The following is a 12378-nucleotide window of genomic DNA, read 5'->3' as shown; positions in this document are numbered from 1 at the left end:
GTCTCCTGGAAGAGGTACTTGGTTTGTGAGTGGAAGTGTGCCTTCTCTTGTGCTTAAATGCAGCTGTGAAAAAATAAATGCCTTGTGCAGTTGGAGGGTGGAGTTGGTGGCAGGGAGAGGTCAGAACTGGCAAATCCAGAAGTGAATTGAGCAATTAAAGAGAATGAGCATACAAATCCTTACCAGGCTCTTGTTCCTGAGCACCTGTGGGTTGGAGGATGGGATGGATTCTCCCAGGCACGGAGCAGCGTGCTCCCACGGCCACTTGGTGCTGCTGGATCCTCCGCCAAGTAATGCTTTTCTACATACAAAACTGACGCTGTGTTTCTTCCTATTGCTCCATTCTTGGTACAAAATAAGATATTTGCTGAGCAAATGCTTCCAAAGATGATGAATAAAACAAACTACACGTGGCCAAAAATATATATTAAAACTAAAATGCGAAGCGCAAGAAGTGGAGAAAAAGAATGGGACTTCTCAGCTCCCCTCTTTGGCCTACTGAGATGCTGAACACTTTGTTTTCTTCCCATAAGTTCATCTTTTTTTGTGCCTGGGTTACCCTGTTTCATTTAAAATGAGTCTTCAAATCCGTTTTGTTAAATTGCTGCAAAATCCTGTGTGGATGCTCTTCAGTTGATTTAATATTGGTTTATGTTGATTTAGTTTCTTGCCAACTTTTGCTAAATCCATTTGAGACAGAGTTAAATCAACTTATGAGTGTCCTTGCAATTTAATTAAATCGACTGATGTAGCTAATGTAACTGATTGTAATTAAACGCATGCAGCTTTTATATAAAGACAAGCCCTGAGGGTGTTCAGGAAATCCCATCTCATGTTCCCATTAGCCCCTAAAAGCAGTTTGCTCACTATTCACCACCTCTGCTTCTGATCATTGTCCCAGAGTAGAGCTTTGCAGTGCTGGGCCGTGCTTTGCATCATGCATTCCCCATCCCAGCAGCTCTGCCCCCGTGCTAGCTTTCCCCTCCATAGCTGCAGCTGTATACTTATGCCCTGATGGCCCTATGGAGAATAATGCTGGGTCACTTGCTGCTCCAGATGAAAAATAACCTGCTTAAAAATAAAGGAACGTAAAAAGGTGGGTTGATTCTTTAACCTCCTTTGGCATCCATAGTCACCCCCTGAAAAGTCTAAAGCTATTGGGACGACTGGTCTTAGGTGCTTCTCTTGTCTCGGTACCTTACAAGGGATGTTTGTGTTCACTGTGGGCTTCTGCAGGTTCAGTGAAGGAAACAAGCAACATGACAGCAATATTCTGAGTGTTTAACTGACCCTGTAAGAACAAGTTACTTTGTACTCTAACGCTGGCTTTTGCTCAGAAGTGTGTTGCTCTTTCTCAAACTGGAGCCAGAGGTTTGTAATACTGTAATCTTTGCCACAACAGGCAGATCCTACACCCCAAGGACTGCCTTTGATCTCCAGCTGAGGGCCTTGGTATTCTAGGGGTCAAAGATCCTGTGTTCATGTGAATTTATGCCTTTGAGTGATAGAAGAAGCACAGATGGGAGAGCAGCCAGAGTGGGTTTGTAGCACCCTGTTCTTTTTTTCCCGGTATTGACTGAAATTTCTGCAGTGATACCAGTGAAGGGAAAGCTGAGGAGGTTGTCCATTCTCCCACCCTCTGCTACTGACCTCCTCAAAAGTTTGGGTAGGGAATGGGCAGGGGAGGCACCATCCGCACCCATGCAAGCTTTTAATTTTTTTCTCCTGCTCTCTTTCCAGCTCAGTTCACACATTAAAAAAACATTAATAGCCTCTGAGTTTCACGCTCTGCTTGCATCTCTCGTAACAAGATCTGCTGACTTCTGTGGAGCGGCGCTCCCTCCATGAGTGAAGGTGCCATCTGTGGATGTAACACTAAGTGACAGCGTTGTAAACAAAGAGAGAAACCCATGGGGTTTCGGTGGGGCTGTTTTATACCCTAATGCTTGAGTCTGTACCTTCTCAGTGTCACCAAAGAGCAGTGTTAAGCCCGTGCTGCCAGGTGTTCAGTTGTGGGGGCTCTTCTCCCTGGGCTCCAGTGATGCCAAGGCTCACCTTGCGAAGGGCTTCTGGGCTTTCTTCTCCCTTTCTTCCACCTCCCTTCCTTGCTTGGGGGGCATCCCCAGACTTCTCTGGGGGACACTGGAGTTCTCAGGCTCTGTAATCCAGAGACAGAAGCATTTCTTGCTCCCTTGTTGGCTCAGGAGGAGCAGATGTGGTTGGTAGGTGTCTTCTGCAACATCATGGAAATGGGTCAGGTCTGCTGGTGGAACAGAGCCCTTTCCATACTGTGTCCTGTTGTGTTTACTGGCAGCTGTGCCTGTGAGAGCAGTGGGACCATGGTGCTTGGGGTCGGGGAGCTGAGCTAGTCAGTAGCTCAAGAGAGCACCTAAGGGGAAAGCACACTAAGGTTTCTCTGTGTCTGAGCCATGTGAACTTCTCCAGGAGGTGAGGTGGGAGCTGGAGTTCAAAGAGCATCAGCTGGAGGGATCTGTGGACAGAAAGAGTATGTGGGGGAAAAGACGAGTAACTTCTTAGCATGACTGTATATGGAATGCAGTGAGAGATGTGCTAGAAGTAACTCTTTTGGGATGGAGTTACTGGTAGAAATCAAGCTGTGTTTTTTTTTTTTTTTTTTTTTTAAGAGCAGCTGATTGTGAAATCCAAGTGCCTGAAGGCTGATTAAGTCCTAAATCTCAGAGTGCCAAAGGAGATAGGGGACCCTTCAGCAGACATATTTCAAGAGAGCTTTGGAAATAGGCCAGGCTGGATGGCAGTGGTGAAGCTGACATCTTGCAGGACAGTTGAGGAAAGCCAAGCAAAGGAGAGGTGAGCTTCTGAATCACTCAGCATGAGGGGACTGCTGGAAGGCACTGAGCAGGAAAACAAACACAATGTGGTTTTTTTTGTTTTTTTCAATGGAAGCTCAAAGAAAATAAAGAAAGGTCAAGATAGACATTCATCTAGGTGTTAAGTGGAGCACATCAAAGCACTTTGCAACTAAAAATAGTTTCCAAAGGGAAAATCCATCCTTAAAACATTAGTTTTAAGATGTTTGTTTTGTTCATTTGTTCAAACTCTCTTTCAAGGTGCTCATATGTAACAATGAGTTTAAAATTTTTTTTTTAATGAGCAGAGGGAGGAAAAAAGTTGGAAAGTGACTTGATTATTTTTGTTGTTGAAAGAAATACTGCAGAGAAGCTAACGAAGGAGAGGAAGAAGGAGTTCTAATGTTTCTTAGCTTGTCTTATACCAGGGAGTGTTGTACAGCAATATCACAGCTGTCTTGCTATCCAACGCTGAAGTGAAGAAAGGAAGCTGTGAGGCATGAGATGAGCATGCACCATGTGCAGTGCATACGTGTGTTACGCATATGTAGCACCTATGGGGGAAGTCAAGAGTGGTTAAATGTTGGAAGCAGCTCAAAGCTGTACAAAGAGAGAGCAGTGGGGCTGCTGGTGCAGGGATGTACCGTGGCAGCAAGGACAGAGCCTGTAGAGTGGCACTGTGAAACACTTGGGTATTTAAAATTCTTATTGGAATCTTTCCTCATTTATGGAGACTTTTCTCCCTGAATCTGTATATTTGCAACCCACCCACCGCCAAAAAAAAAAAAAAAAAAAAAAAAAAAAAGCCTGGGAAGTCAGTGGTGCTCTGTCTGCAATCACAAAATCACTCTGGTGTCTCACTCTCCTCCCAGCATTGTGCCTGGGAACCAGGTAACAGCAGGGGAGAGTAGCTCATTAGGTTTTCTGGTCAGTAATAGAAGAGCACCAGGGTGATGCCACTGCCCCCAGAGCCTTTCCTGTAGCAGAGGCAGGTGAGCACCCTGCTGACCCATGGTGAGAACAGAACTCCCTGACTAGTGTGTTTCAGCTGTGGTTTGTGGGTGACATTCTTAGGCAGCTGACAGTACCTGGTTCCAGCAACTCATTGAGGAATGTGCATCCATCGTTGTCTTCATCCCCTCCAAACACTGCTATTGCTTTGGGTTTTGGATTGGCATGGAAGGTAGCTGTGAGGTGACTTAATAGGTGTTTGGCAGAAGCGCTGCAAGTTAGAAGCAATTAAAATTGCTGTTCAGGTGCACTTTTCCCTCTTCCCTCTGTTCCTCTGGGAGTTAAAGTGAGAGAATATGACAGTGTGGAGCTCAAGCCTGGTGAGTCTGGCTCTACAGTAATCCTGAGCGCTTGGGAGCGAGCGGTGTTTGGAAGACCACAGGTGGGGGGTTTTTGATGTTCTTTCCAAAGAGATTCATGTACTAATGAGTCCTCCCCAGCTGTATCTCTCTGCTTTTTTTTTTTTTCCCCCCTCCCTGTTTTTATGATTTCCATCATGTCTGTGTGGCTCTGATATGCTCTGCAGAGTAAACTCTGGCTACCTTGATTTAACAGGTGAAAAGTGCTTCCAGCTCTGCCTCACTGAGAGCATTGGAATGGTGCAGCTTATGGGCCAGTAGTCTTGGGAGCCTGTTTTCTGTGCTGATCCCTGAGGCTGCATCCGTATTCTTCCAGTTTGCAAGAAAAGTCACTGAACAATGCTGTCCAAAGGCAGAGTTACTGAAAAGACTGCAAAGAGTACTGAGACCCAAATAGTCACTAATTTTTTTTATTGCCTGTGGACTTGCTTTCAGCTAAATATCAAGTACCACACAGGCCAAAAATATTCTTGGTGCTTTGTTGTAAAACATGGCACTGGTTATCAAAGCTGTCTTTTGCTTTAGGCACAAGATTCCACCATGAAGATGATTTGGGAGAGGTGGGTAAGGAGCTTTGTGCCTTCACAAATACTCAGTGCATCTTTTTCTTCTAATTCAAGACAATATTTGGCTTGGGTCTGTACTGCAGGGTAGATTAGAAGACAAACAAACAAAAACTCTTAAAAGCAAACCCAAATATCCAGCTAAGTAAGCCGTAAGGACTTTCACCATGGACTTTCACATGGTTCTCAGACTCCCAATCCATTCTTAGATCCAAAATTCTTCCCCCCCCGTCACCCCGAATTAATAGACTTTTGCTATGTAGCTGGGTTTTGCTGCATAGCAGTGTTGAAACTCCTTGCCTGCAAAAGATGCTTACCCAGCATGGTGCTGACGTGGGTTGGACTCTTGGATGAGAGTTGCATGTGGTCAACAGAGAGGGTGACAAAAACTTCCAAATGCATACCTTGAAGACTCCACTTCCAACCACCCTCTCATTTTCAGGCTAATTAATGAGTTTCAGCCCTGTTGACTGACATCGTATTCCTGAGTCCCTGAGAATGTTTCATGCCAACACAATCCCTCTTGAGACGTACAGGAGAAAGCTCACTAGGGCATCTCACAGGTCTGTTGGACGTTTTCTTCAAAGGTGGGCCTTGCAATGCACTGCCACACGGGCAGCGTTCTGAATTTAATTTCCTTACTGTTTAATTGCCCCCAGAGAACTTCTGCAAGTCTTTAGGAAACGCAGAACTGGTTTGGCCACAAAAAGTTCTCTCAGTCGTGTGGAGGAGTTGCTGAGCAGAACCACCTGCTTTTAATTAATCTTTTGAACCAATTTGGTTCTAGCAAACCAATTCCATTAACAGGCTAAGCAGAATAATGGTAGGCACAGCTGCTATAATTCCTTGTTACACTTCTAGTTTAAACAAAATCCTCTTTGCATCGGGAAACACTAATCTAATGTCATGACTGTGTTTCGTTATGAAATCTGAGGCAGTTGAGCACATCCAAATGCTTCACGTTTCCAGAATTTTTCTCCTCCCTGTTATATGGCCAAAATATGTAAATTATGGGATGACTTCTCCCCAGAGAAACAGAGCTAATTGGTGTGTTAATGTCTCAGAAACGAATCAAATTGACATCCTCTGCTATGGGGTAGACTTATATAGTAGCTCTAATGTTCTTTAGGATGATTTAAATTTGATTTTGGCCAGTCTTGTAGCTTGCTTATCAACCAGAAAAAGGTTCAAATGTAATGTTGCTGTCTTCACTTCAGAGAACTAGAGCGTTCTGGGTTAAGAATGAGTTAGCAAATGGTCTCAGCTGACTAGAAGGGGTGGCTTGCTAGACTGGGTCAGACCATCAATCCCAGTGTCCTAATCTGGTGGTGCAAAAGGATGCCCAGGGGATGGGGTCAGTGTGTGCACTGGCTATTTGTTCCCTGGCTGTAGCCTTCCTCCTGCTTCTCTTTCCCGTCTGGGCTTCCTACACCTTGAGATTTAGCTGTGAATTGCTGATGTCCTCTTGAAACCCACCTGTGCTTTTGGCTTCCCATCCTTCAGCTGCAAGATATGCAGGGCAGCTGTAATTTGTGTAAGAACATCAGCCTCACCTTGTTTGACTTAAATGTTATGTCCTTGTATGTACCCTAAATCCACAGGGTACTTGTCTCTTGGTAGAAGGTCAAAACTGCCCTGGGAAGGTGCAGAAATGGCAATGGCCTTGTCACAGAGTAGGCAAAATGTGAAGCCCAAAGAGGTGAGAGGGGGATGCAGGTTCAGATCAACCTGTGCTCCAACACCCAGCTTTTGAATGAATGCTTGCTGCTTGTCTTGCATGCTTTGTGCCTAGTGATATACAATGTGCTCTGCTGCCCTTTAGAGCTTACCCCTGAGATTTGGTGTTGCTGATTCCTGAAGTAAGCACTGTTTTTCTGAGCTGGGTTTATCACTAAGAAGCAGCCGAGGTTTTGTGAACCACAGCCAAACCATCCACCCTGAGAGAAAGTGCAGAAAGGGGGTCCTGGCACGGGCTGCTTTCCTCCCTTCTGGAGCAGGAGCAGATCCTGCCCTTTGCCCCGGGCTGGCACATCTGGTGCTGCCCCTCCTCCTACCAAGATGTTGTTGCCCAGTGTCCCACCTCCAGGTGACCTGCTCCCAGGATGTGGTATCTCAGTGCATCTCTGCAAGGATGTTATGAAGCTTTCTGGCCCTGGGGTGTGTTTAGGGTGTGCTTACAGACTGCAGGTGCTGAACTCAGAGGGGAGACACTGGCTTGTGGTGCTGGGGTACAGCTGCTCATGTCCATGGGGATGTGCCACAGCCCTGTGCATGCTGTGTTCATGGAGCAGCCTTTGTAGCCAGGCTGGTGTTTGAGTCAGACTTGTGCTGCCTGAAAACATGGAGGAGTGGACCCTGGATATCTGTGCAAATGATTTATAGTGAAATGATGCAAACAAAATGGAAATTGAAGTCACTGGGACAACTTCAGAACTCTGTCTTACCCTTGTGTGAGATTTTGAGTGATTTGAGAAGTGGTGTTCAGCACAGCTTATCGGCTTAGTGTAGTTTGGAGGAACAGAAATTAGCTGAGCACTGGAGGCCAACCTTCAGAGACCGGCTTTGCCAGAGAAGCAGCTGCCAAGCAGAGCTTTGCACAACTTGCATGCAGTGGAGCAGGACTGGAAATCTTCCTGGCTCCAACTTTAAGTCGCTTGCTGCAGATAAACAAGCACAGAACCCTCTGCTGACCACATCCATCCTCTCGCAGAAGGTGTCAGCAGGCATGCACCCCTGGGTGAGCACAGCTTTTACTGCCTGAGGTAGCTCTAAACCTGCTCCAGAAAGGATAAATGGAGATGTGGCTAAAGCACTGCCACACTCCCCCCCCACCTTTGCTTTGTGTCCGCTGCATTAATTATGGAGATGAAGGCTTCCAGGCTGAAGGCTGCTGGGTGTTTGGGATTACTGTGTCAAGAGGTGAGTGTAAGCAGCCGCACTGCTGCTCTGAATGGAGGAATGTGCCCAACAGAGCTGCCTTATTTCTCTGGTGTGCTCCGGGAACCCTCTACAGTTGCTCTTGCTCTGTCAGTGCAGCTCATGAAATATACAGGTGTTTGGTGGGGATCACAGATGATACCAAATCTGCTTGTTGGGGTTTAGTAAAAAAAAAAAAAAAAAAAAAAAAAAACAACGAACAACAACCTACAACTAAAAACAAAAGCCAACAAAAGAGGGCTATCCTTTTAGTAAAAACAAAACCACAAATTCCATCTTGATGCAGGAGGCTGGGTATGGAGTCTGCCTCATTCTCTGTGAATAAACCTTCAAAACCTCATTTCATCCAAACCTCTGGGGTGTGATGGGTGGCTCCTTCCAGTAAATACTGGCAGATCAGCAAGGATGCTGAAAACAGTCAGAGTGTTGCTTGTTACAAAGCTCTTTCAGCCAGCCCAGCTGAACGTGATGGTTATCCACTGGTTGGGGTGTTGTGTTTGCTGTAAGTACTCTCAACTTGCCTTGACTGAAACCAAGTTTCTAGATTGACACCAGGTTTCTATCTTCTAGGCACTCATGTCAGTGGGATGGTGTCTAAATTACAGCTGCCAGGGTAGGCAGCATAAGGTTTGCTCCCTAAATTAAAACAAATAGATATTTTATATATATATATATATAAACCTGCCCCACACTAGCAAAGTAATTATTGCTGTTAACGTTTTCAAGGCTTAATGCTTCTGCCATGGTACTTAATCGATAATTGAAATTGCAAGAGGAATGTAATGCTTGGAGTTCATGCAGTTAATTTTATTGCTCGCACTTGTAATTTGAAAGTAATTCTGCAATCAATATGAATGTGGCATGGTGTGGAACAGGAAAGCCTGCAGTCCAGCCATGAGCAGTCCTGGATTTCAGTGGGAGCCGCTGCTCTGTGAGGCACCGGGATGAATTTGACCCAGTTTCTTTCTCTAGTCAAATAAACAAGATCTCGGTGCTGTTCTGGTGCACCTAATGTTTCTGCATTGCATGAGGTCATGTTTCTCAAAGGCTTCTGATGTTTCAAGTTCCTTTCTATGCCCCCCAAACTGCTCCAGGTGCTCCTGGGAGCCTGTGGCAGGCTCCAAAACTTTTCCCTGCCTACATCTTCCTCTTGCACAGGAAAATGTTTCCCCCAGAAAGGGGCAGGAGGTGGAGGGGCTGTTCTGTTTATGGACCTTGCAAATATATGTATCAGCAGGAGAGTGGCCTGATTCTGGCCTTGGAACCCATCCCTTAGGAGAGTATGGCCAGCTCTAACGTCCTCGCTTCCTCTCCCCAAGCTGTTGTAGCTCCAGGGGGAGGAAACCCAAGAGCCCAGAGATGGATCTTTATGTTGTCACTGTCAGTCCTGGTTTCTGTCTTGCTGGCTGGAGAACTCTCATCCCTTCCTGCAGCAGTCAGGTGGGCTTTGCAGGGGAAGAGGTGGTGGCTGAATGCTCCCTGTGCCTCACCTGTGCTTCTGTTTTCCTGCATTTATTGCCACAGCAATAAACATAGCCTATTCCACAGGCTGTCTCTGTGACACTGAAGTTCAAAGGTTCGTCTGATGTGACGCGTGCCCTGATCAAGAGAGCAGCATGAGCCCTTCATCTCCCTGAGCCTGGGATCGGGGCCGAGCGCTGCCATCGGGCTGACTGCTCACACAAACCGGCATCCTCTTGATCTCCGTGGGAGTACTGACAAATTTAAAAGCAAGCGAGGGTTTCTCGGGGATGTAAAATAACCAAGCAGGCTAACTTTAGAAATATCAAGGCTCTGACTGTTTTCCAAAATAGCTTTGGTACGTAATTTCCAACAGCAGGCAGAACTTGTAGGGAGGCTATTTAAATTAGAAAACTCTTCTTTTACCTTCAGTCTCATCCTGTTAATTTATCAAGCCAATTAACCAATGTTACCCAGGGACACTTTGTTCCCGTGCTGTGCCCTCCCTCACCCTGGTTGAGAGAAGATGTCTGCACACACGGTGCGTTATTCCTTGCCTGTAAGTTGAATGCAAGTACACTGGCACTTTCTCACTCATTTGGCTTTGTTTTAATCTCTCTTCACTCTGAGCCCAGCTGAAGTACATCACAGGTTCTGCAGCTAATTAGCACAATTACAGCTGTCCGCATCAGGTTGGGAGATTGAGTTAGGGCAGTCAGGATCCCAGTGTATTGGAGTCTCATTACCGAGTCTCCAGTGCAGCCACATCTAATGAAATTCAAACAGATCAGGTTAAATTAGATTAGTTAATGGAATCCTCATCTTCTTAGTTTAATGTAATTCTGAACAGTGAATCTTTAGTTTCCCTGGAAAATAAATGTTTCTCTGGATTGGGTTTGACTGAACCTTGCAGGTCTCAGCTCCTGGGGCTTGGGAGAAGTTTGTGTCCAGAACCTGAACTGTGGGGGCTCAGCTTGTTGGTGGCTTTTGGGGACTGTGTGCTAGAGAAGTCTGGGAGTAGCTTGGTGCTGGGAGAGGAAGGGAGGTTTTGCAGTGCTCTTCCTTGGTGGCTGTGGGGCGGTCTCAAGGATCTCACATGGTGAGTCCCTCCTGCTCTCAGGTCACCACAGGTGGGGCAGAGAGGTGTGGAAGCGTTCTCTGTTGCATCACACTCTGTTGTTTGTTACTCTTGTGCTACCTGTAACTTGGTGCTTTGCCCTGGTACCTGGGAAAGGTGAAGGACAAAGAATGTGCCCATCAGGCGACTCAGCAATTGCCCTGCTGGTGAGTTACTTCTCTTCTTCCAGAGTAGACAACCATCTGGGAATATTGTGGCACCAGATTCCGTAGCCTCTGTAGAGGCTAAAAAAAGAATATTTTGCAAATTCTCTTCTCTTGAAACTTGATAAAGAAAGATTCAGGGGAAGACACCTGCAAAATGCTCTTTTATAGAAGCAATACCACTCCCTTTGCAATCTCTAGTACAGGCAGCAAAAATGGTGGTGAAGTGAGTAGCTTACAGCAGCTCTTCAGCCTCATTGGTGAACTGCAAAAGTGTGCAGGGCTCAATGAAGCAGCTTGAAGTGTCCTTTTGCCATGACTTCTGCTAGCAGCAGGAGAACAAACAAGATGTAACAAAAGGTCAATTCTGTGTTTCTGTCTGCCTGCTCATCTCCAGCTTGGTGCCTGTGGGCACTGATGGCAACAAATGGCAGGCAAGAGGAAGGGGGTTTGGGCAGAAAAAATGGAATATGTTTGCTATTTTTCTGCCCTTGAGCAAGCTGCTTCAATTTTTGTATCCTGTAAGTATGACATCTTTTGCAAGTGCTAAATTCACATAATTTGCAGTGGAATTGTGAGTGCAGTTGCTTGGTGTTGCCTGCTCACAGTGTGAGGGTTTCTGAAAGGCCATTAAGGCTGCATGCTGCGTTCAGCGCAGATCCCCGTCATTTACCCACTGGAGCACCAGGCACTTTTCCTGCCTGCGTGGTGTTTCGTCTGCACCACACTGCTGTTGATCGGAGCACCGCCTGGGTTCAGATGGCACATCTGACTCTCTTCCTCTGTCTTCCAGTGAACTCTTAACGAGGCTGGATTAGAAGAAAAGTTAGCTTTCGGATGCACAGAGGCACTGAGGGCTTTGAGCTCCTTATGACAGTTCTGTTATCACAGCGTTGCTTTTGATAGTACCTGCTGGTAACAGTGAAGGTCCCAGAGAAAAGATAGTGCCATTTCTGAGAGTCATCAATGCTGCATCCCCTGTGGGCTCTGCGCTTTGGCAGATGTATTGTCCCCTGTCTGCTTGTTGCTCTCGTGCTGCCTTGCAGGTCTGATTGCTTTCCTGCAGGTCACAGGGTGCTGCCAGGACTGGAGGTGGTTGATCCCAGTGGGACTCCTTGCTCCTTCCTTAATACGTGTTTCTTCTCAGCTGAAAGTTGCATTGCCAGCTCGATAATTGTTTTCATTGCTTCACTGGGAGTAGTGAGGTTAACATCTTGAGCAGCAGCTGAAATAGATGAGCAAATAGCACAATAGCTTAATCCCCTGGAAATTACGCTTTTCAGTGTGGAGTGATGTTTCCTTTTTATCTCCCTCACGACTCTTTCTTTTAAAGGGCAGAATTACATTTCACTTACAGCTGAGCCCAGAACCTGTACTCTCTTGCTGCTATGTGTACAGTTATTGAATAGTCCTGTGGGTATCCCTCTTCCTGAGTGCAGTTTCCCTTATGTAGAGACTTTTGAGATGTGGGAAATGCAGGCAGAGCTGGGAGGTCTCACTTCTTGTATTCAGGTGCATGCAGCACCTGAGGGGCCCGCAGTAGAGCAGTGGCTCCTAGTCCTGCCTGCAACAAAGCTGAGAGAGCGTTCAAGTTGTCATCTCAGAGATGAGCAGCTTCCAGTGTACATAAATATCCAGCCCTGCTCTGTTTGCTCTATGGCTTTCCTTATAAAAAGGCATGCGGTCGTTTTCCAAGTGAGCCATCTGGGTTTGACAGATGTCTGTGCCTTTTTCTGGGCCCATTGTTAAAGGGGGAAAAGGGAGGGAATATTCTGAATTGAGGGAAATGGCTTCTGCTGGCAGTCTGCAATTTGATGGGCTGGGAGATGAACTGCCCTTCTCTCTCTCTCAGCTGCCATCAGCTCCATTCACTGTAACCTGCGTTTACAGTCTGGAAGCATTGCTTCACGTGGAAAGTGCTGGAATTACTTCTTTCTG

At 46.3% G+C, this 12378-nt stretch overlaps 1 protein-coding gene and 1 long non-coding RNA gene across 3 annotated transcripts in view; one reads left to right on the top strand and one right to left on the bottom strand.

The window, feature by feature from the left end:
- The window catches only part of GRIP2 (glutamate receptor interacting protein 2), a 216375-nt gene that overhangs the window by 19812 nt on the left and 184185 nt on the right, over positions 1-12378 (top strand). Inside the window, exon 1 of one of the 2 annotated variants that reach the window (XM_040646724.1) lies at positions 10374-10443. The exons of the other annotated variant lie outside the window; for it this stretch is intronic. The gene's annotated coding sequence lies outside the window, so the exon portion shown is untranslated. Of the gene's footprint in view, positions 1-10373; positions 10444-12378 lie in introns of those variants that run through there. 2 annotated transcript variants of the gene reach the window in all.
- LOC107054429 lies at positions 9746-10277 on the bottom strand. Its single transcript, XR_001468680.4, has 2 exons — positions 10066-10277; positions 9746-9927 (listed from the first exon to the last, which is right to left on the bottom strand). It is a non-coding gene; the product is annotated as an uncharacterized LOC107054429 (long non-coding RNA).

The sequence above is a fragment of the Gallus gallus genome, chromosome 12 (assembly GCF_016699485.2).
Source record: "Gallus gallus isolate bGalGal1 chromosome 12, bGalGal1.mat.broiler.GRCg7b, whole genome shotgun sequence".
In the NCBI taxonomy this organism is placed as follows: domain Eukaryota; kingdom Metazoa; phylum Chordata; class Aves; order Galliformes; family Phasianidae; genus Gallus; species Gallus gallus.
This window is presented reverse-complemented; position numbering and strand designations above follow the sequence as displayed.